Source organism: Felis catus, chromosome A3 (genome assembly GCF_018350175.1).
Source record: "Felis catus isolate Fca126 chromosome A3, F.catus_Fca126_mat1.0, whole genome shotgun sequence".
In the NCBI taxonomy this organism is placed as follows: domain Eukaryota; kingdom Metazoa; phylum Chordata; class Mammalia; order Carnivora; family Felidae; genus Felis; species Felis catus.
Genome location: NC_058370.1, coordinates 116,095,671 through 116,121,318, shown reverse-complemented (window position 1 = coordinate 116,121,318; position 25,648 = coordinate 116,095,671). Strand labels below are relative to the sequence as shown.

General features: G+C 40.0%; 1 protein-coding gene across 1 annotated transcript in view; it reads right to left on the bottom strand.

The window, feature by feature from the left end:
- The window catches only part of ALK (ALK receptor tyrosine kinase), an 815,814-nt gene extending 798,934 nt beyond the window's left edge, over positions 1 to 16,880 (bottom strand). The window contains exon 1 of the mRNA XM_045054731.1: positions 16,237 to 16,880. The gene's annotated coding sequence lies outside the window, so the exon portion shown is untranslated. The remainder of the gene's footprint in view (positions 1 to 16,236) is intronic.
- Between the last annotated feature and the right edge of the window lie 8,768 nt (positions 16,881 to 25,648).

Below are 25,648 nucleotides of genomic sequence, written 5' to 3'. Positions count from 1 at the left end.
TACATAACTAACAAGTCTAAATGGGAGTGCAGTGTGATGTCCACCCCAGCCCTACAGCAGTGCAGCTGAGGCTGCGGGCTCCGAATAGGGCAGACGCTGCCACCTCCTGGCCCCTGTTTCAGGCTCAGCCACAGCAGTCTTTTCAGATCTGGAATCTCAAATCAAGAATTCTGGGGTGTTTGATCTAGAAAAGACCCCAGAGATCATTCAACCCCTTGCCTCACTGGGCAGAAGAGGAAACTGAGCCCCTTAGATGATGGTAGCTCCCCCTTCACACCCTGGGATGGCAGAACCTGATCAGGTCCAACCTGGTGCTCCTTCCCTACAGCCTTGTTCATTTCCTATTTTTTAAAGCCAAACCAGCATGTCCAGAAATCTTGACTGCAGTTTGTAGAGGAATCTTAGCAAGAAAAAAGATTTGGCTGCTATTCAATGCTGTGTTCACCTGCTTCCTCCATTCTTAACCCTCCACTGGAGGTAAGCAGAGACACCGGCCAGGAAAGAATGCTTGTTGCTGCCCAGAGGGGAGAAGGCAATGCTCCATGAATGCATAATTTCACATGGTAATCCACAAAGCAAATTAGCATCATATGGAAAAAGGCTCCTGTTTCCCTGATACCAGACCATGTTGAGTTTGCAGCTTCTGTGTTGTTCTTCTTTAAAAGCTGTTTGGGACCATGGCAAACTCCCCCTGTGACAGTAATCAGTGCCTGGAGAGATGGGGTATGCCCAGCAGAGCTATTTAGAGACCAAGGTTTGGGGACAAGTGAAATGAAAAAGAAGAAAAGGAGAAGGTAAAGAAAGAAAAGGGAAAATCAAAAGGGGGAAACAGAGCAGGAAGAAAAGGCTGGACAGACGCAACCACTGAGCACCAACCTGGGCCAGAGACTGCTAACCCTTACCTCCATACACCCCTCACTCATTCATTCATCAAACATTTGTGGATGCTTACTCTGCAGGAGGCATCCTGCCTGATTCCCGAGTAGACAAAATAAAGAATCACTTACTACTGTTTTCAAAGAACGTATGAGGGAAGGTATGCAGAAAAGAAACCCCACCAAGCAATTCAAACATTCAAAGTATAAGATGATGGGTTTTATGATGAACAAGACACAAGACTCTGGCCACCCAGAGTGGGGTGGTTGTCTAGGTGAGGGAGAGGAATCAGAGAAGGAGGTGTCACTTCACCAGAGCTCTAAAACCATGGGAAGAATGGGGCAAGCAAAGATGGGATTTAGAGCATGTGAAGAAGAAAGAAAAAGCATGAACAGCAAAAGGAGGGAAAGTGGGTATGGGAAACATGGTGGTCCCATTTGGCTGAAATCTGTGCAAGAAGGGATGCACGGGCAACAGGTGGAAAGGATGAGTCAAGGGGCAGAATGGTAAAGCAAACTTGGATGCCAAGTCTACAACTCAGTAGACAAGAGGGAGCCCCTGCAGGCTCCTACACAGGAGAGGGACGTGTGCCTGAGGAAAATTACTTCAGTTGCAGGTAAAAGAGAGCCCTTGCACACGCTGTGGTATGAGGCAGGAGAGGGCATGAGTTCATGGGAAGAGAGGTTCCTCCATCCACCGGGATTTCATTTTGCAATTCAACTGAAAGCACTGAACAATATGTCCCAGTGTTCATATTGCCAGGATGATATCCGCCAGTTACTGCTTCCTGTGCACTCACTGCCAGGTTTTCTCCTCTACGAGCTACCCTGGAGAACAATAATAATATCCTCTGCTTCCTCCTCTCCTCCATTCTGTCCGGCTGTCTAAACGATGTGTTTGCCTTTGCTCCTGACTGGCAAAGGGTTATGTTCCTGATTGATATTCACATCAAAGTCAAAAGTATGCTGGACCAGGTGATGGATGGAAGAGCTGGGTCACTATAGTGTATGCCTGAAACTAATATTGCACTGTATGTTAACTACATTGAAATTAAAATAAAAACTTAATTTAAAAAGAAAAAGAAAAGTAACTGTCCTAGAGTATTTGGGGTGCTGTGAGGAGGGTGGTGTCAGAGTCAATCTTGTGGATGGAAACCCAGAGTTCCCTTGCTTGGATAAAAAGCCTTGTTCAAACTATACAATGAGGACACAGACTTCTTGGACTCCATCCTTTACCCAGTGCTTGTAGAACAGTCACATCGGACCATTAAAGCAATTAAAAGCACCTCAGAATGTACAGAGGGAAGAGGAAGGAAGCCTCAGTCACCACTGCTGTCACTCAGGGCTCCACCTTGTTTGACTCATCACACAAACTTGCCAGATATCTAAAGTTTAAATTGTAAATGACAAGGTCCCCTTGTTCACAACCTGAAAAGCAAATTCAGTATATTGAAAACATGTTTCAGGCTTTTCTGAGTTAGTTGTTTTTGTTTTGTTTTTTTTTCAATTTTAAATAAATAAGGGGTATTTCTAACAGGAAGGAAAATAAGATAAAAGAAGAAGAAGGAGGCAAACTATAAGAGACTCTTAAATAGAGAGAACAAACTGAGGGTTGCTGGAGGGGAAGTGGGTGGGGGATGGGCTAAATGGGTGACAGGCATTAGGGAGGGCACTTGTTGGGATGAGCACTGTGTGTTACATGTAAGTGATGAATCCCTAAATTCTATTCCTGAAACCACTACTAAATTAACTCTATGTTAACTAACTTGGATTTAAATTTTTAAAAACATCATTTGAAGCTTACACAGAAAGACTAGTTGAATTTAAACAAACCATTGTGCTTTATTAAAACACATATAATATTGGGGCGCCTGGGTGGCTCAGTCAGTTAAGCATCCAACTCTTGATTTTGGCTCAGGTCACGGTCACATGGTTTGTGAGTTCAAGCCCTGAGTCAAGCTCTGCACTGACAGCACATGGGGCCTGCTTGGGATTCTGTCTTTCCTTCCCTCTACTACTCCCCCACTCATTCATTCATTCATTCATTCTCTCTCTCTCTCTCTCTCTCTCTCTGTGTCAAAATAAATAAATAAATTTTAAAAAAGATAATCTTTAAAATTGTTTGACCACATCATTAAAACCTATGGATATAAATTGAAAATAAAATTAATTAATTAACTAATTAATTAATTAATGAGTTCTTTCCACGGCAGCTTTTCATTTCCTTTGCCGCACAGCCTAATGACAGGCTCAGCTCCTCAAAAGCCAAGGAAGGGGAGAAAACAAATGTGAAAGTGCAGCCACGTCAGGGCTCTTCTGGCCAGGGAGGTTCAGCACCCACGGGTGCCCCTGGAGCTGACACGGCCTCAGACTTGGGCTGGGCCCCCGGGAGCAGGCAGGCGCATGATGAGCCCACATTGGTGGCTGAGCTCACTATCCTCTCCAGTCTGGGCTAAACATCCACATGAAAAGCCACATGGAAATCACAAACCTCTCACCCTTCACTTTGAATTTCCACCACGTGGTGGTTGGTGCAAGGAGCAATGGATTTGGAGGTGGAAGGCCTGGGTCTGAGAAGTGGGCCTGCTCTTAACTAATGGTGGAACTTCAGCCAAGTCACGGCCCTCTCTGAATTTCAGCTGCCTCTTCTTTACAAAGGGGTTATTCACAGGTGAGGGGTTATTCACAGGCTTTAATAACAAAGTGGCAAAAGCACTCTGCAGCACCAATACGGTGTAAGGGCTGACAAAGTGCACCCTCTTTACCATGGAAGAGGTCACTTAGGTAAAGGCTTTCATAGTCCTTACAAGGGGCCCTTAAAAGGAACATGGGAGTCACAGAAACAGCGTGGGACTTGGGGTCAAGCAACCTCATTTAGGATTCATCACTTACATTAAATGAGCCCTGTTTTGTTAACTTAAGCAACTCACTCATTCTTTCCAGGCCTCAGTCTTCTCAAGTGTAAAATGGGGGTAATGATGCCCACTTCAAAGTGTTCAAAAGGAGCTGGTACCAGATCTCTTAGGGAGAGACTCCTTTGTAGGAAAACTCCCTGAGAAGCTCACCCGAGACATGTACAACCAGTAAGACATGGGTATAACTGGTACCAAGGGCTCAGGGAAGGGGGAGAAACTTCTGCATGAGACAAGACAGGTTCCTAAAATAAAAGGCAGAGAAAAGCATGAGGGAAAGAAGTGAGGGAGAGCCAGGAAGATAGCATGAGGCTGTAACAGGCAGATACAATGCCCCTGTCCGCTCTTCCCACCCCACCACACTCCACCTCAGGTAGCAAAACCACTAACTAATAAAACACATTGACATAAGCAGAATGTGCATGTGATGAAGCTGCATTTTACATCTGGCCATTCCAGTGGTGCAGTTCAGAACCATAAAAGAGCAAGCCCTGGAGAATCTGCTTCCCTGCAGACATCGTGAGGACAAGCTCAGGCCTTCTGCAGGCTCCAGAGGCTCTAGCTGACATCAATGTGGTATTATAATCATTGCAGTAAAAAATCAGTATGGGCAGGGGTGCTTTAGTGGCTCAGTTGGTTAAGCGTCTGACTTCAGCTCAGGTCATGATCTCAGTTTGTGAGTTCGAGCCCCGCATCGGGCTCTGTGCTGACAGCTCAGAGCCTAAAGCCTGCTTCGGATTCTGTGTCTCCTTCTCTCTCTGCCCCTCCCCCACTTGTGCTCTGTCTCTATCAAAAATAAGTAATAAAAAATTTAAAAAAAAATCAGTATGGGCAAATTAGGGATGCTGCATTCAAATAGTTGAACTTTCGAAGAAGGGGCTTCAACCAGGCCAGATTCTAATACATCATACTCCATTCTATACCATTTTCTGGTGAACACAGAGTGGCTGGGAGACCTGACCCAGATATGGAGGAATAAGAAGCCCCCTTTCCATTTGCAGCCTACCATTAAAATTTAGGTTGAGAAAAAAAAAAATTTAGGTTGAGAGAGGTGGGGCATATCTGTTTCTGGGTCTTGAATGGTAAAGGGCATAGAGCTCCCACATTGGGGGGAAAAAAGATTAAACCCATCTCAAGAGGAAGCAAACAATCTCCCTGGCAGCTTAGTTTTATGTTGTACCTGTTCTACAGGCCTCCTTACTTCTGCCTTGGTGGCATTTTGCATATTTTACCCACAGTGCCTTGCAACAGTTTAGATTTCAATAGGCTGCTTCTTGGCATTTCTCCTAACCTAATTAGGTATCTGTTTAAGCCAAGGGAGTGACACTTTTTTCTGGCTGCAGTTGCCTTTCCAGGATCGTGAGGGCATCTGGTACACACAAGTCCAGCGCTTATGGTGGACATCACTCATGCCACTTGACAGGGAAGGCCCTCATCTTTCCTCCTTGTCTAATGTCTATAGCCTACTCGATTTCATTTGGACAACAGTATCCATGGTATTGCCTGGCAAATTATTTATCCGTTGGGTTATTGTAGTAAACTTGTAAGCAGATGGGGTTTTAGATTTTCCATCCTGTCTCAAAGAAAAATGAACAAGGAGTGCAAAATACCTAAAACCCCTCATCCATCATTGCCCACTAGCAGGTGATCTGCACTAATTATCCATGCTGTACACATCTCCTGCATGTCTCTCTTCCAGTCTGCTGCGAGGGAGAGATGTGAATCCACAGCAACCATGATGGCAGCAATACCCCGATGCGGGGCCCATTCCTCTCCCCATGTAGGCAGGCCACGTGTTCTTGCCTCTCCTGGCTTCCTCGACAGAGCCTCCCCACTGACATTTATTTATAAATCCTAGCTCTTGCTTCCATTTGCCTTTCGTCTCACGTCCCCAATCCTGGCCTCACCTTCAAAGCTTCTTAGCACTCTCCTCTGACAGACCAAAATTCCCTTATTTCCATCAGGGTCTGTCTATACTGGGTCGCTAATTAACTTCTGGCTCTCCAAGTTACAGAGCTCATTTGCTGACTCACAAGAGACAACCAAAGGAAGCCCTTCATTAGCATTCCTGAGCTGCTCATTAGCCACTGGGAGAATCACACCATCCAAACTGTCAAACCCACCTGACTGCAGGAAGGAAAAATGACTCTACCTAGATTAATAGCACTTTACCTCCATAAGAATTCACTGGGCATGTTCCAAATCTGTTCAAAGCAAGCCCCTGTCCTCAAGGTGATGGGGGCAAGACCCATATGCATGCAATAACTAAAATACAATATACAAATGGAATATAAAACATTAAGACAAAGCTAGTTTTATTCCAAAAAAAAGGAAGATTGGTTTAACATTTTGAAAATCTATCTGTGTAATTTTCCAATTTAATAGAAAAATAATGAAAGAAAAACAGTTTAATAAATGAGGAAAATCATCTGATAAATGTCAACTCATGGTTTAAAAGAAAAAACTAGCTTATTAGCCCATAAGGAACAGAAGGGGACTTTCTTCATCTGATCTAGGATGCCCACTAAAAACCTTACAGCAAACATTTCATTTAACTTTGTTTTTTTTCACTTTGAATTGTTGTGAGTTTTTTTCCTCTGAGACTGGGAGTAAATGTGTATCATCACTTTACAGTTATTGGGTAAACTGGATATGCACATGCAAAAAAAAAAAAATCAACCCTTATCTCACATTATTCACAAAAACCAATTCCAGGTGGATTACAGATCTAAATACAAAAAGCAAAATAATACAGCTTCTAGAAAATACACATAGGAGAATTAACCTTAGTGGCAGACAGAGATTTCTTACACAAGACACAACCATAAAACATTAATTAATTGATCTATAATAAAATTAAAAACTGCTGTGCTTCAGAACATAACACTGATAAAGGAAAAGATATTATATATAAGGGGGGGGAGGGGAGGGCTTATCCAGACTATATAAATAACTTTTGCAAATCAGTTATGCAGGCAACTCAATTAAAAATGGAACAAAAGACTTAAATGGACATTTCACAAAAAAGGTATTCAGATGGCCAATAAACATATAAAAGTTTCTTAAACTCATTAAGGACCAAGGAAATGCACATTAAAAGCACAATATGCGGGGTGCCTGGGTGGCTCAGTCGGTTAAGCGGCTGACTGTGGCTCAGGTCATGATCTCATGGTTCCTGAGTTCCAGCCCCATGTCGGGCTCTGGGCTGAAAACTCAGAGCCTGGAGCCCGCTTCAGATTCTGTGTCTCCCTCTCTCTGCTCCTCCTCCACTCACATTCTGTCTCTCTCTCTCTCTCTCTCTCAAAAATAAATAAAAGCATTTTTAAAAAAGCACAACACACTATAAATGCTTGAATTAATAAATGGAGAGAAAGGACAAATCTCCCTTGCATAAGAATTCCAGATAATTTATGTAGATACTCTGTCCTTAAAGGGGGAAGAGTAACTCATTATTCTTTAAATACAGTCTGCTTGTAGGGACTTCCTTTCCAAGAGTACAGCATGGAAGGGGATGTGGGGCAAGACTAACTTTACAGTTAAGAAACCTGACAAACACTACTTCAGCTGGATGACCAAGGTTAATACCAGTGACAAATTACACTGTCATTATGTAACCTTGATATGATGGGATGAAAATGACACTTTGCCTCTGTAGTCTTCCTCCCAAAGCCTTTCATCCCACTTCTAATCATGAGAAAAACATTAGATGGATTCTGATAGCAGAGCATCCCACAAAATACTCATCAAAACTATCAAAGTCATCAAAAACAAGGAAAGTCTGAAAAACAATCAGAGCTAAGAGGAGCCTGAGGAGACCTAATGTTATAACTAAATGCAATATGCCATTCTGGATGGGATCCTGGAAAAGAGGGGGGAAAAAAAGGATAAGAGGAAAAAAAATAAGGAAATCTGAATATAGAATTTAGTTAATTATAATGTGTCAATATTTGTTCATTAAGTGTGGCAATTGTACCATACTAATGTAAGATGTTAACAATAAGGGAACCTGAAAACAGAATATATTGGAACTCTGCATGTTATTTTCTGACATCATTTCAAATCCACAGGGTAAATAAATCATGATAATTCTAATCCTCATGGTACTCTGTGGTCCTCAAAGTGCATTCGAATATAACCTTTTGTTTATGTCCTGAGCCACTTTGTAGAACTGACAGCGACTTTTTTTCTCATAATAAAAACAATAAACATTCATGAAATTTGGAAAATAGAGGAAGGAAAAAAGCTACCTGTAGACTTTCATGCCTAACATTTTTAAATAGCGTATCATATTATATAAGATAGTTCCATTGAGTTTTATTCCTCTTCATTAAGTTGTAATCATGCTACATAATCAAATTTGCATAGCAGGGATTATTAGACCCCTCTAAAAAAAAAAAAAAGCTTATTTATTTTAAGAGAGAGAGTGAGTGGAAGAGGGGCTGAGAGAGGGGGAGAGAGAGAATCCCAAGCAGACAGAACAGAGCCAACACGGGCTCAAGCTCACGAACTGTGAGATTATGACCTGAGCCAAAGTCAAGAGTCGGACACTCAACCAACTGAGCCACTCAGGCACCTCTAGAACCCTTTTAAAGATAAGTAATCTGAGGCTTAAAGAAGTTAAATAACTAATCCAAAGACACAGGGTTATTGAATGAAAAGGCTGAATCTAGAACCAAACAGTTCTGACATTCTATTCCACTTTATATGAATTTGAGAAATAAATAGAATCTCTCGCTCTGTCAACCTACCACCTCAGGCAAATCACTTCCTCTTTTATCTGTGCTTCCTGGCAGGAAAAGAAGAGAAAACACGAAGTCTCAACCAAGAGCGGTGGTGGGAGAGTTAGGATCATTGGCAGCAATAGACGGGGAATGAGGAAGGTCCCACCTGGCCTCCACTACACACAGCTTTCCATGGACAGCACAGGAGTCAGGGACCTGGCACTAAACAGATGGCCCCCTCTCAAATGGGCAAGAAAAGCAAGTTTAATGAAGGCGCTGTTTATAAAAGAACACACCAAAAAAAAAAAAAAAAAAAGATAAAGTATCCTGGGTCCAGAAACAGTGGGATTGGAAGCTGCAGAGAACTGAGCTCTGGGAAAGGAATTGTCTCCCCAGAGCACTGCCAGCAGGGAGGGAGCTGGGAAATAAGCCCCCCCAGCGTCCTCTCACCCCATGTCCCGAATTCTGGCCAGTGCCCCCAAGACAGTGAAATCAACCAGAAGCCAAAGGGCAAAGGGATAGGACAAAGCCATCCAGGGTCAGCCTCCTAGGACAGAGGCAGCATACAGAAGCAAGGAGAGTGCATCGGGGGCAAAGAGAGGCTATCCAGGATGGGCCTCCCTCTTTCCTCAACACAGGAGGCCAAACGGGGGCTGTTCCCGAATTAGTGACTTACAGGAATGACACCTCAGAATTCAGAGCCACTAAATGCATCTACAGCAGGGATGGGCAAACTAAAGCCTGTGGACCAAATCCAGCTCCAGTCCTGTGTTTTTGGTTTTTGGTTTTTGTTTGTAAATGAAATTTTATAGAAACACAGCCAGAGTCATGTGTTTATGTATTGTCTATGGGGCTGCTTTCAAACCACACAACCACACTGAGTCATTGTGACAGAAACTGTATGGCCTGCAAAGCTTAAAATATTTACTATCCGGCCCTTTACAGAAAAAGTCTGCTGACTTTTCTTTTTCTTCTCTACAAAAATCACATTCATTTAACATTCATTTTACAAGTATTTATGGAATGCTTATGTTTTAGGCATTAGGGATGTAGCAGTGAACAAAACAAACAAAAAACTGTCCTCGTGGCACTTGTGAGCTAGATACTAAACAAAATAAATAGATGATACAGAATCCAAAAATTGATGAATGCTCTGAAAAAAACAAAGGTAAGTTAAGGGGACAGGACGTGCTAGGGAATGGAGCACAGGTTGCAATACAATGCATATCATACTTTGTCAAAATCACCTCATGGCACCAACATAATGCAATGATGCAATGTTCTCCCTACATCTCAGATAAAGAGGAAAATGAGACTCACAACCTGGCCCAAGAACACACAGCCAATCAACACTGTTATTGGGATTTGAATCCATGTCTGTCCACTCCCAAGCCCATGTTTATTTTTTTTTTCAATATATGAAATTTATTGTCAAATTGGTTTCCATACAACACCCAGTGCTCAACCCAAAAGGTGCCCTCCTCAATACCCATCACCCACCCTCCACTCCCTCCCACCGCCCCCATCAACCCTCAGTTTGTTCTCAGTTTTTAAGAGTCTCTTATGCTTTGGCTCTCTCCCACTCTAACCTCTTTTTTTTTTTTTCTTCCCCTCCCCCATGGGTTTCTGTCAAGTTTCTCAGGATCCACATAAGAGTGAAAACATGTGGTATCTGTCTTTCTCCGTATGGCTTATTTCACTTAGCATAACACTCTCCAGTTCCATCCACGTTGCTACAAAGGGCCATATTTCGTTCTTTCTCATTGCCATGTAGTACTCCATTGTGTATATAAACCACAATTTCTTTATCCATTCATCAGTTGATGGACATTTAGGCTCTTTCCATAATTTGCCCAAGCCCATGTTTACATGATAACCATGGCAACTCCTGAAAATGAGGGCACTGCCTCAGAAAAGGTAACTTCCAATTAAGTCTTCTCTTTTGATGCCAAGAGATAGCCATGGCTAAGTATCTTCATCTTCCTGAGGATGACTCTCCCAAGCTCATACTGAGTTACCAGCCAAGCAAGTCTTAGAACCCAGATTTTCTGAAACTAAACTCAGATATTTAATCTACAGTAACCAAACTGAATTCTTAGCAAGAAATGTTTTGAGGAGTTGATTCGAATTGAGAGAAGTTAAGACAAGTGTGAAACAGAGAAAGAAAAGGCATACTTCTGAGACCATAAACTGGGTTGCTTAGGGATACACTTGGGCAAGCACACATAGAATGACAAAGCTAGTGAACACATACTTCCCCAAGGACAGAGTGAGGAATCTAACATCATAGCTCTTAGCTTGCCAAAGTCAGACTTTCCTAAACATCTGTAATCAATTGTCCTTCCATCTTCCAAAGGCCAGGTTACAATTACTTCAACGTTACCAAAGATGTAGGTCTGGGTTGTGGAGAAGAGGGATAAACATCTAGGGATGAATAACAACAAAAAAAAATTTTTGTCTCTCAGATATCCATTCCAAGATGGTACAGCTCTTGTTCTTGGACAGTATGTCCTACGGAGCTCTAAGTAGGAAGCCTTGGGTCATAAAGAGACTGTCATTGATTCTCCCTCCAGTTAATTAAGTCCCCAGGCTAGAAGATCTACTAAATTTCAGTGCCAAGTATTAGTGCCTCTTCCTGGTAGTAGTCATTCAACAGCCCCCAGTGAGGGTGAATCACAGGAAAAGTTAGAGAGCTGAATGTGGCCCTAGAGCCAGGCAGTTGTCATGTTCATGGACATCACCTGACATTCACATCAGCCAAGCAGCTGGGCCCTTGGAACAAATATTACCAGCATCATCCCATCTGGTCACCATCATTCCAGTCATGGCTATTCGACCCTTGCCCTCAAAGCCAGGCCACACCAGGTCTGAGACTGCTCTTTGAGCAGATGAAGAAAGCGAAGGTTCCAGGCATCATGTGGAATTATAAAATACATGTTTCTAAAGCCCCACTCCTCCAACCCTATCCATGGATATTCTAATCCAAAGAGGAGAGAAAGAGATGAGAAAGAAATGAAAGGTGGAAGAACCAAATTAAAGATTCAGTGACAAAGGAAAGGACATAAATGGTCTCTGGATGACAGGATTCATAAAGAATAGGTGGGAAAAGTATGGGATCTTTACAGTATGGTATGTCTTGTCTGGGCAGAGGCAGTTTCTTAAAAGGGCTGCACCTCCTTTGTACTTTTATAAAGAGATTGGCTTTTTTTAGGAAGGAAGGAAGGAAGGAAGGAAGGAAGGAAGGAAGGAAGGAAGGAAGGAAAGAAGGAAGTGGGGGAGGAAGGAAGAAAGGGAGGAAGAGAAAGAAAGAGAAGAAGGGAGGAAGGGAAGGGAAAAGGGGAAGGAGGCGAGAAAAGGAAGGAAGGAAGGAGGGAGGAAGGGAGGCAGGGAGGACAGGCAAGTCAGTGGGTCTGAGTTCTTTAACAAGTGCTGAACTATTCCAAGGCATGACTTCAGGTAAGTCATAACCCCTCTTGTAATATTGGTTTCCTCATCAATAAAAGGAGCAATGGTCCCAGTCCAAAGTCTGTGAACTCATCCTAGAGGTCCTTGCAGGTAATAATAGGGTTTCACAATATCACATATCACCAAAATTCTAGTCGAACACATACACTTTCCCACCAAATGGATACAGAAGATACCCCTTCCTTCTGGTGCAAAGCTCTGTATGGCACTCCACCTGCACCAGCTCTGTGCACCTGGCAGTTCCCTTCCCCTCATCAGACCGGTGAACTCTCTGAATGCACATCATATGAGTAATGAAAACACTCTGCCAGGTAAGTTCCCAGGAGTGGGACAGCTTGATGTTAAAGCTATTGCATCATTAGGTTGGAAGTGGTGAAGTGGCCTCAGAGACCCTCTAAGACACTTGCATTAGGTGAACCACAGGCTTCACTTCCTTCATTGGTCAAATGAGAGGCATAATGGCTTTCTAGCTCTGGATTTTAGTTTTCTATTGCTTTGTAACAAATTGGCACAAACTTAGAAGCTTAATAGAAGCTTAAAACAAGACCCACAGTTCTGCAGGTCATAAGACCAGGCCAGCATGGTCATGTTTTCAGCTCAGGATATCACAGGCTGATATCAAGGGATTAGCCAGAGAAAACTCTGCCATTAAAAGGGCTAATGTGATGGGGGGAGCCCCCCCCCAAAATAATCTCCTTAGCGTAAACTGGCTAGTTTTTGTTAATTACACCTACAAAATCCCTTTACAGGGATAAAATTAGGAGTGAAGGTCATGGGGGCCACCTTAGAATTCTGGCTGTCACACTCCACTATAATTATTATTATTTCAATAATTTCTTCTCCTTCTTCCACCATTTTCTCACCTATTACATGTGAATGAGGATATCTCTCACTTCATTTGGCCTTAACATCATTGTGGGGTAATGTCAGCATGTTTCAAGCACCAGTGGAGTTAGTTGTCAAATAAGTATAAGACATCGTTACTTGAAGGTAAAAGAGAGAAGAATAAATATCTCTGAATTTTATGAAAAATAGATTCCTACACTACTAAGCTCCTGAATAACAATAAGAACAAAGAGAAACCCTCTTGTTCTTAAGATTTTGGAGTTACATTTGTTCTGCAGAGCACAAATCCTACCAGGATTCCCTTAATAAAAAGGCTCCATGTCAAATTGGTTTTGAAAATACTGCATTTCACATGTTCAACCTCTGCCCATCCCATCCCCTCCACCCCCATGGTAACTTTTAAAGTACAATAATATATTAAAGCATGTGAGAAATTCTGCAGTTAATAAATGCATTTGGCCACAAATCCCTCTTACGTCTTTTTGTTAATCTGTTCATACCTTTAACAACTAGATCCCTAAGCCCCATGAGAGCACAGATTTTGTTTAGCTGCCTGCTGTGACCCTGAGCCTACAATAGAGCTGGGTACACACTTGTGGTTTAATAAATGGTTATTGAGAAAACTAATGAACCAGTATTCCAGTGGACGCATTTTAGGAACCGCTGATCCTAGAATCATACATATGAGCTAGTCTAGACGGCAAAGGCTGGTCTGTTTCAAAGAAGGAAGGAAACAGTGTCTCAAACTCCATTAATGCTGTTTTCACGGAAATTGGCTTCCAAACCAGCAAATCAAGCAATGCAATTACTCACAAAACCAAGGGCACATGTGAATAAGTACAGCTCTCTGTGGGTACTCAAAATGTGGTGGGCCATGCAGCCCTCACACAATCAGGTTATAGGGAGGTTTTCTTTGACTTTATGTGCATAGGAACCACATGGGGCTCTCGTTAAAATGCAGATTGTGATTCAGTAGGTCTGGGTGGGGACTGAGAATTGGCCTGTGTAACAAGTCTCAGGTGATAGGATGCTATTGATCCACGGACCCCACTGAAGAAGCAAGTGGTAGAGGATTGCTGGCCTTGGGAGTTGCCTCATGTGCCCATCCTAAACTATGTAAGGAAATTCTTTGCTTCATCACAGTGACAGCTTCAGTCTTCTGTTTCTTAGAAGGTTATTGGTCCCACAGGAGACCCCAAGAACCCACCACCATCGGGGAAGCAAATTCAACCTTGCGCTTAGCAGAGTAACATTTATCCATGTAGTATAGTTATGGTTTTTTAGTGGCTGCATGCTATTCTATTGTGTAAAATCACAGTAGTCTGTGCAATAGAACACTACTTGGTAATCAAAAAGAATGAAATCTTCCATTTGCAACAACGTGGATGGAACTAGAGTATATTATGCTAAGAGAAAAGAGTCAGTCAGAGAAAGAAAAGACAAGTATCCTATGATTTCACTCCTATGTGGAATTTAAGAAACACAACACATGAACATAGGTGAAGGGAAGGAAAAATAAAATAAAAACAGAGAGGGAGACAAACCATAAGAGACTTTTAAATACAGACAACAAAATGAGGGTTGCTGGAGGGGAGGTGGGGAGGATGGGCTAAATGGGTGATGGACATTAAGGAGGACACTTGTTGAGATGAGCACTGGGTGTTCTATGTAAGTGATGAATCACTGGGTTCTACTCCTGAAACCAATACTACACTGTATGTTAACTAACTTGAATTTAAATAAACATTTTAAAAATTATATATATACATATATAGCTGAGTTGAACATCGAAGAGTTATTATAAAGATTTTAGTTACATACAAAGTTGGAAAAAATTAATATTAAAAGCATATAGCTGAATATTCAATAACTTAGACCTTGAAAAAAATTCAGTAGTTTATTAAATAAAATCCTCCTGTGACATTTAGATTGTTCAGTTTTCAATTATTACATGCAAAAGTGAGATAGGAAAAAAAAAAAACCCTTACAGCTTAAACTTTCTTCAAGTACTTAATTTTTCCTTAGGATAAAATCCTGGAACTGAAAACACTTCATTTAAAGTTATGCCTTTGGTGTTTGTAGTTTGGGTTTGGGTTTGGGTTTTTACTTCTATTTGCTCTCTTCATTTCCTGGCTCCAAATGTCACAATTGTTATGAGTGAGTGTGTGTGAGTGTGTGTGTGTGTGTGTGTGTGTGTGTGTGTGTGTGTGTGTGTGTATAGAAGGAAGACAGGAAGAACGAGAGAGAGAAAAAAAAAGAGGAACACTCAAGTCAAGACAAAAATTATTATTTCTCATAAGCATTAACCCAACTCCCGTATTATTCCAGCTCTTCTTTACCAAAAACAAAAAGTTGACTATTGTTTCTCACTGTTCAGCCCTCCACCTCTAGAATATTCTCTAAACATAATCACCAACCAGAGAGTAGCCAAAATATTGGCATTCAATAAAGAACATTTATATTCTCATCATTTATTCTCCAGAAGCTTAAAATGTGGCCATTAGTAGAAACAGATGGGAATCATTCTCCTCACCAACACATTATACAAGGGCAGGAGGGGAGGAGGGCCTTATACAATCTATAAAGATGCAAATAAACAAGCATGTAAATTTTTTCTGGAAAGAGCCCCAGTCAAAAATTTCAGACACATTTTTTTGTGATGTAAACTAAAGCATTTCTTAAAATATTTCCTTAAAAAAACCAAATCTCATCTGGATTTAAGTTTTTAATCCCCATTTTACCCAAATACCACCACAACAGGTATTCTCAACTCCATCTAAGAGTTCACATGCACAAGTATTGAAAGTTCTGTAAATTAGCCGTGAAAATTCATGCCACCACATACAGCCACCAAGAAGCAAGAGAAACTATTCGAGCTAAAACACTTTTTTAAGAGTTCTAGAAAAAAAACTGTGTAAATAATACAGTAATAATATTTTTCTACATCTTATGGGAGCATACATTACTTACAATCCATCCATTTAGAGTGTACAGTTCAAAAAGTTCCTTGGGAGGAGGGGCCAAGATGTCAAAACAGCATGGAAGCTTTTTTTGCCCTCTCTCCTCCCTGCAATGCAGAGAGATCAACACCAAACCATCTTGCACACCTAGACAACTGATTTGAGGATTAACACAACAATCTGCACAACTTGAACCACAGAACTCGGCAGGTACGCAACAGGGAGAGGTGACCTAGGGGAGGAAAAAGCCAAGGAGGGCAGGGAGCTGTTTTTGCTTGCAGAGAGAGGATGGGGGGAGGGGGGGGGAAGTACAGGAAAAGCACCCCTGCCAAAAGCAGCTGGAGAGAAAGAGGGAGAGTGGAAACAGCCACAAGGGACTGAACAAAAAAAAGGGAGAAAGGAGAAAGAGTGCTTAAATTCCATTAAGATGCTATAAACATGGGAGTACAACCCATACCTGGCAGAGCTCTGGTAGGAAAGGCGAATCCCCAGGAGCAGACAGCAAGGTCCAAGGGGTTCTCTGGTCACAAGGGAAGAAGCGGCTCCCCTGCTGGGAGGACATCTGATAGAGACTGTGCATCTTCCCCACAGTCAAAGGTCTCTGGGACCCCAGAGAAGAGCCACATTCACTGGTGCTGGAACAGGTACCTTAAGGATGAAGCCTCGTGCCAGATGCGTGTTGCGATTTACCATAATAACTGAAACGCTGCTGCTACACCATCACGGGAAGTTTTTCTGGGGTGGGCTGGCACCCGGCCGCAGTCTCTGGGAATTGGCAACAGCACGGTCACACGACCATTCCAGGGGTCCCGATGCACCTTGCCAGTGCTTGGCTACACCCTCCCCCCAAAGAATCGGAGCGGGTCACAGCCATAGGGCTTTGTGAAAGGTTTGGAAACACAGCCCCATCGGAGATAAAACTCGGGAGGGAGGTGCCGCCTGGCAGGCTGACAGCTTGGTCACAGTGTAGAAGCAGGGAATGGACAAAAGCTGGGGACAAAGAAGGGGTGCTTGACTGCCGGTTGGCAAAAGCAGAGGTCTGAGGCTGGCCACTGGGTAGCTGGGGGACGCCATTTTCACACGCTCCCGCGCATGCGCATACATGCCTACACGCGCCACAATGATAGACCCCAGTAAATTAAGCAACGCCACCTGGTGGAGAACTGAACCATTACACCAAGCCCTGCCCAACTGGGCCAACCTTGCTCTTGAGGAACCCAAGTCTCTGCCTGCTTAGTTTAAGGACTAAAGTGGTTCGTAGTTTGACTTAGGGGAAACTGGATGTAATTGCAATCATATTTCATTCTGTTCACTGGGCCATCTATTCAATTTTTTTTCTTTTCTTATCCTTGAATACAGAAAGAGAAAAAATTTATTTTTATTTTCCGTTTTTATAAAAAAGATTTTTAATTTTTTTCTACTATATCTTTACTCTTTGTAATTTTTTTAAATTATATTTTATCATTTCAATTTATTCTATTTTATTGTATTTATTTTTTTAATTTTCAAACGTTTTTCTTTTTGTTTTTCCCTTTTTTTCGTTTCTATTCTTTCCCTTTTTTCTCTACTCTAGCAAGCTTCTTTCAACAACCAGACCAAAACACATCTTGGACCTAGCATTCTTTATTTGATTTTTTTGTGTTGTTTTTAATTTTTTAATTTAATTTTTATTTTATTAATTCCTTTCCTTCCTTCAAAATGATGAAATGAAGGAATTCACCCCAAAAGAAAGAGCAGGAAGAAACAACAGCCAGAGACTTAACCAACACAGATATAAGCAAGATGTCTGAACCAGAATTTAGAATCACAATAATAAGAATACTAGCTGGAGTTGAAAATAGATTAGAATCCCTTTCTGTGGAGATAAAAGAAGTAAAAGCTAGTCAGGATGAAATAAAAAATGTTATAACTGAGATTCAATCTCAAATGGATGCCATGGCAGCAAGGTTGGATGAACAAAAGAGCAGTAAATCAACAATATAGAGGACAAACTTATGGAGAATAATGAGACAGAAAAAAAGAGGGAGACTAGGGCAAAAGAGCACAATATAAGAATTAAAGAACTCAGTGACTCATTAAAAAGGAACAACATCAGAATCACAGGGGTCCCAGGAGACAAACAGAGAGAAAAAGGGGTAGAAGGTTTATGAGAGCAAATCATAGCAGAAAACTTTGCTAACCTGGGGAAAGACACAGACATCAAAATCCAGGAAGCACATAGGACTCCCATTAGATTCAACAAAAACCAACCATCGACAAGGCATATCATAGTCAAATTCACAAAATACTCAGGCAAGGAGAGAATCATGAAAGCAACAAGGGGAAAAAAAAAGTCCTTAACCTACAAGGCAAGACAGATAAGGTTTGCAGCAGACCTATCCACAGAAACTTGGCAGGCCAGAAAAGAGTGGCAGGATATAGTCAACGTGCTATGCAGCCAAGAATGCTTTACCCAGCAAGGCTGTCATTCAAAACAGGAGAGATAAAAAGTTTCCCAGACAAACAAAAACTAAAGGAGTTCATGACCACTAAACCAGCCCTGCAAGAAATTTTAAGGGTGACTCTCTGAGGGTAGAAAATATGAAACAAAACAAAAAAGACCAAAAGCAACAAAGACTAGAAAGGACCAGAAACACCACTGGAAACTCCAACTCTATAGGTAACATAATGGCACTAAATTCCTATTTTTCAGTACTCACTCTAAATGTCAATGGACTAAAAGCTCCAATCAAAAGACATAGGGTAACAGAATGGATAAGAAAACAAGATCCATCTATATGCTGTTTACAAGAGACCCATTTTAGACCTAGAAACACCTTCAGATTTAAAGTAAGGATATGGAGAACATCTATCATACTAATGGTCACCAAAAGAAAGCCAGAATAGCCATAGTTATATCAGATAACTAGATTTTTTTTTAAAAAAAAAGACTGTAACAAGAGATGAAGGGCATTATATCGTAATATCATATCGTTACAATCTAATAATCGTAAACATTTATGCTCCAAACATGATAGCACCCAAATATATAAATCAATTAATCACAAATATACAGAAACTCACTGAAAATAATACCATAATGGTAGGGGACTTTAATACCCCACTTAACAACAATGGACAGACCATCTAATCAGAAAATCAACAAGGAAACAATGGCTTTGAATAACACACTGGACCAGATGGACTTAACAGATAAATTCAGAACATTTCATCTAAAATCAGCAGAATATGCATTATTTTAGAGTGCACATGGAACATTCTCCAGAATGGATCACATACTGGGTGACAAATCAGTCCTCAACAAGTACAAAAAGATCAAGATTATACCATGCATATTTTCAGACCACAACACTATGAAACTTGAAATCAACCACAAGAAAAAATTTGGAAAGATAACAAGTAAATGGAGACTAAAGAACATCCTACTAAGGAATGAATGGGCTAACCAAGAAGTTAAAGAGGAAATTAAAAAGTACATGGAACCCAATGAAAATGGTAACACCACAGCCCAAAACCTCTGGGATGCAGCAAAGGTCATCATAAGAGGGAAGTATATAGCAATCCAGACCTTCCTAAAGAAGGGAGAAAGGTTTCAGATATACAACCTAACCTTACACTTCAAATACCTGTCTACTCCCCAGCAGAAGATGGGAAATAATAAAGATTAGAGCAGAAATCAATGCTATCGAAACAAAAAAACAAAAACAAAAAATCAAAAACAGTAGAACAGATCAATGACACAGATCAATGGTTCTTTGAAAGAATTAACAAAACTGACAAACCCCTAGCCAGTTTGATCAAAAAGAAAAAGGAAAAGACCCAAATACATAAAATCAAGAATGAAAGAGGAGAGATCACAACCAACACTACAGAAAAACAAACAATAAGAGAATATACGAATTATAAATTGGGCAATTTGGAAGAAATGGACAAATTCCTAGAAACCTATACACTACCAAAACTGAAACAGGAAGAAATAGAAAATTTGAACAGACCCATAAACAGTAAAGAAATTGAATTTGTAATCAAAAACCTCCCCCAAAAAAACAAGAGTCCAGGGCTGGATGGCTTTCCAGGGGAATTCTACCTAACATTTAAAGAAGACTTAACACCTATTATTTTAAAGCTGTTCCAAAAAACAGAAATGGAAGAAAAACTTCCAAACTCAATCTATGAAGCCAGCATTACCTTGATTCTAAAACCAGACAAAGACCCCACTAAAAAGGAGAGCTACAGACCAATTTCCCTGATGAACATGGATGCAAAAATCCTCAACAAGATACTAGCCAACCAGAGCCAACAATATATTAAAAGAATGATTCACCACAGCCAAAGTGGGACTTATACCTGGGATGCAGGGCCGGTTCAATATCCACAAAACAATCAATGTGATACACTATATCAATAAAAGAAAGGAAAAGAACCACATGATCCTCTCAATAGATGCAGAGAAAGCATTTGACAAAGTACAGAATCCTTTTTTGATAAAAACCCTCAAGAGAGCAGGGATATAACAACCACCCCTCAAGATCATAAAAGCTATATACGAAATACCCACCACTAATATGATCCTCAATGGAGAAAAACTGAGAGCTTTCCCCCTAAGTTCAGGAACACGATAGGGATGTCCGCTGTTATTCAACATAGTATTAGAAGTCCCAGCCTCAGCAATCAAACAACACAGAGGCATCCAAATCAGCCAGAAGGAAGTCAAACTTTCACTCTTCGCAGACAACATGATACTCTATACGGAAAATCCAAATGAGTCCACCAAAAAACTGCTAGAACTGATCCATGAATTCAGCAAAGCTGCAGGATATAAAATCAGTGCACAGAAATTGGTTGCATTCTTATACACTAATAATGAAGCAACAGAAAGAGAAATCAAGGAATCAATCCCATTTAAATTACACCAAAAACCATAAAACACCTAGGAATAAACCTAACCAAAGAGGTGAAAAAAATCTATGCACTGAAAACTAGAGAAAGCTTATGAAAGAAATTGAAGAAGACACAAAGAAATGGAAAAATATTCCATGCTCATGGATTCAAAGAACAAATATTGTTAAAATGTCAATACTACCCAAAGTAATCTATATATTCAATACAATCCCTATCACTGCAGTGATACTGCAGGGGAAACAGTATGGAAATTCCTCAAAAAATTAAAAATAGAACTACCCTACCTCTCAGCAATAGCACTACTAGGTATTTATCCAAGGGATACAGGTGTGCTATTTCAAAAAGGCACATGCACCCCAATATTTATAGCAGTGCTATCAACAGTAGCCAAAGTATGAAAAGAGCCCAAATGTCCACCAATGGGTGAATGGATAAAGAAGATGTGATAGATAGATAGATAGATAGATAGATAGATAGATAGATAGATAGATAGATATACACAATGGAGTATTACTCCACAATCACAAAGAATGAAATCTTGTCATTTGCAACTACCTGGATGGAACTGGAGGGTACTATGCTAAGTGAAATTAGTCAGTCAGAGAAAGACAATTATCACATGACTTCACTCATATGAGGAATTTAAGGTACCAAACAGATGAACCTAAGGGAAGCAAAAATATAAAAATAAGGAGAGGGACAAAACATAAGAGACTCTTAAATACAGAGGTGGAGAGGTTGTGGGTAGGTGGGGTGAGCTAAATGGGTAAGGGACATTAAGGAAGACACTTGGGATGAGCATTGGGTGTTACACATAGGGGATGCATAACTGGAAACTACTCCTGAAATAATTATTGTACTGTATGCTAATTAATTGGATGTAAATTTAAAAACAGATAAATTTAAACGAAAAAGTTCCCTTGTATCTATTTGCAGTCAATCCCTGGCACTGGAGTACTAGCCAACCATAAGTCTACTTTCTGCAACCACAGTTCTACCGTTTCTAGAATCTCATCTAAATAGAATTATACATGATGGAGTCTTTGGTTGCTGACATCTTTCATTTGCATGCTTTTGAGATTCATCCATGTTGTTATCTGGATCAGTAGTTCTTTCCTTTTTATTGCTGAGTAGCAGTCCATTGCATGGATATTCCATATCTTGTTTCTCCATGCACCAGTTGGTTGACATTAGATTATTTCCACTTTTAGGCTACTATGAATAATGCCTCCATTTGTGGTCATGTGCTTTTGTTTCTTGAATTGACAGCAAGCAGCAGAATTGCTGGGTCGTATGGTAAGTGTATGCTCAACTTGATTTTTTAAAAAAGCAACTGTCAAACTTGTTTTGAAGAAAACATGAGAATTTCTTTTCTAGTAACAACATGAGAATTTCAGTTGATCCACATTATTTTCAACACTTTATTACTGTCAATCTTTTCAGCTACTCTTGGGAATAATAAGTGGTATCTCATAGTGGTCTTACTTGCATTTCCCTAATAACTAATGATGTTGAACATCTTTTCATTTGCTTCCTAGTACTTTCTATATATATGTTCTTCTCTGTGAAACGTCTGAATCTTTTGCCCAGTTTTAAAACTCTTTTATCCAGTTGTTAAGAGTTCTTTGTGCTTTTGTATGTAAGTCCTTTACCAAATACATATTTTGCAAATATTTTTCCCAAGCTGTGGCTTTTCATTCATCTTCTTGTCTTTCTGTGAGCGAAAGTTTTTAATTTTGATGAAATCCAATTTATAGTTTCTTACTTTTATCGTTTATGCTTTTTTATGCGTCCTAAGAAATATTTGCCTAATCCAAGTTGTGATTTTTGTGTTTGCTCATAAAAATTTTGATTTTAATACCTAATTCATTTGTAGTTAATTTCTGTGTATGGCATGAAGTAAGGGTCAAAGTTCATCTTTTCCATATAAATAACCAGTGGTTCCAGCACCACATATTGAAAAGATCATCCTTTCACCATTGAACTCCTTGACACCTTTATTGAAAATCAATTGACCACATAAGAGCGACCTGTTCCAGGACTCTCAATTCTGTGCCAAGATCTACAAGTATATACTTATGCCAAAACCATACTGACTTGGATCACTGCAACTTTACAGGAATTTTTTTAAGTAAACTCTATGCCCAAAGTCAGGTTCAAACTCATGACCCCAAGATCAAGAGTTGTGTGGTCTACTGACTGAGCCAGCCAGGCACCCCTTAGAGTAATTCTTGAAATTAGAAAATGTAAGTTCTTCAATTCGTTTCTAATTGTTTGATTTTTCTGGGTCCTCCTTTGTATTTCCATGTAAATTTTAGAATAAGCTTGTCTATATCTAAAAAAAAAAAAAAAAAAGCTTACTGGGATTTTGAATGAGATTATGCTGAAACTACAAGTCAATTTTGAGAGAAGAGTCATCTTAGCAATACTGACTATTCCAAAAAATGAACCTGGTGTAGCTCTCCATTCATTTAGGTATTGTCTCTGCAAGGTTTTATATATTTTTGCGTAGAAGTCTTGCAAATCTTTGTTAAACTTATTTCTGAGGATTCTGTGCTACTATTGTGAATGGTATTTCTATAATTTTATTGCTGGTTTGTTATTTGCCAATATATAGAAATACAGCTAATTTTGGTTTATGGATCTCACATCATCCAATCTTGCTCAATTAGCTTATTAGTTTTAGCAACTTTTCTTTTTTTCTGGAGATGTCTGAGAACATTTTACATACATGCTAATACTGCTTACAAATAAAGTTTTATTTCTGCTTTTCAAATCTATATGTGCTTTGTTTCTTCTTGCCTTACTACTCTGGCTAGATCTCCGTTTCAGTGTTGAGTAATAGTCATGAGCGCAGGGTCCTCTTACTCCTGATCTTTGGTGGAACATATTCACCCTTAAGTGTGATTTTAGCTGCAGGTTCTTCATAGATTCCCTTTCTCCAATTGAGGAGGCTCCCTTCTATCTCCAGTTTGCTGAGAGTTCTTATTCATAAGTACGTGTCAACTTTGCTCAAAAGGCATTTTCTGCATCTATTTAGACGACCAAATGGGTTTTATCTTTTATTAACTTTGCACATACATTGATATAATAATGTTAAACCAACTTTGAATTCTTAGGATAAACCCCACTTGTCATGATATACTACAATTTTTACATATTGCTGGATTTAGTTTATGAATACCTCAAGGTTTTTAAATCTACGTTTATGAGGAATACCAGTCTGTGGTTTTCTATTCTTGTGTTGTCTCATCTAAGTTTGTTATCAAGGTAATACTGGCCCCATAAAATGAGTTGAGTAGTGGTCCTTCCTCCTCAATCTTCTGAAAGGGTTTGTATAGGATTGGTATTATTTATTCCGTAAACATTTAATGAAATTCACCAATAAAACTGTCTGGGCTTAGAGGTTTTATGGTTTATAATTAAGAATTCAATGTATTCAACAGATATGGGAAAATTCAGTTTATTTCTTCATGAGTGAACTTTGATAACTTGTGTCTTCAAAGAAATGTATCCATTTTATCTAAATTGTTGAGTTTGTTGCCACAAAACTTTTCATATTGTTACTTCAATATCTTTTCAATGTTTGCAAAATCTATAGTGATGTCCCTGTTTCATTTCTTTTATTTTAAATATATTTTAATGTTTATTTATTTTTGAGAGAGAGACAGAGTGTGAGTGGGCAAGGGGTAAAGAGAGAGGAAGACACAGAATCCGAAGCAGGCTCCAGGCTCTGAGCTGTCAGCACAGAGCCCGATGTGGGGCTCGAACTCATGAGCCGCGAGATCATGACCTGAGCCAAAGTCAGACGCTTAACTGACTAAGCCACCCAGGTGCCTCAAATTTCTTTTTTTTTTTTTTTAATGTTTATTTATTTCTGAGAGAGAGCACGAGCAGGGGAGAGGCAGAAAGAGGGACAGAGGATCCAAAGCCACTCCCCACTGACAGCAGCAAGCCTGACACAGGGCTCGAACTCACAATGAGATCATGACCTGAGCTGAAGTCAGAACTCAACTGGCTAAGCCACCCAGACACTCCTCTGTTTCATTTCTGATACTGGTAATCTGACTCTCTTGCTCTCTTTCTTTCAATATCTCTCTTTCTGTCTCTGAAGTTTTATTGACTTCACTCACCTTTTCACAGAACAAGTTTTTTGATTTCAATGATTTTCACTATTACTTGACTGTTTTATATTTCATTGATTTCTTATCTGATCTTTTTTCTTCCTTCTACTTTTCTCTGGGTTTAATTTGCCCTTTATTCCTTAAGGTGGAAGCTTAGCCCACTAATTTTGGACCTTTCTGCTTTTCTAATGGAAGCATATAAGGATATTAACTTTTCTTTAATCATGCCTTAGCTGCATTTTACAGATTTTGATACATTGCATTTTTATTTTTCATTCAGTTTAAAATATGCTCTAATTGCCCATGTGATTTTTTCTTTGATTCACATATTATTTAGAAGTGTGTTATTTATATTTGCACGTATTCGGGAGTTTTTCAAATTTTCTCTGTGTTGATTTCTAATTTAATTCCATTGTGCTCCTGTAATTTTAAGTTTCTTGGTGTTGAGTCATTTATTTTATGGAAATCAAGAAGAGCTTAATTGCAAACAATGAGGAAAGAAAGAGTGCTGGCAAGAATAACCAATTGTTCAAGCACCACATAATGAAAAGGCTATCCTTTTCCCATTGAACTACATTGACATCTTTACTAAAAATCGATTGACCATCTGAGAATGATCTGTTACAGGACTCTCAATTCTGTGCCACTGCTCTACCCATCTATTCTTAGTCCAAATCCATGCTGACTTGGTCACTGTAACTTTGTAGTACACTGATTGGAAGTTTCTAAGTAGACAGTCATTCCTGGGATGGAAATCAGTGGCAAATCCTCTACTCCCCACAAATACACACTCTTTCTAAAACACACAGAGGCCTGGGAATAGCCGGAAGTAAACCCTGCTCC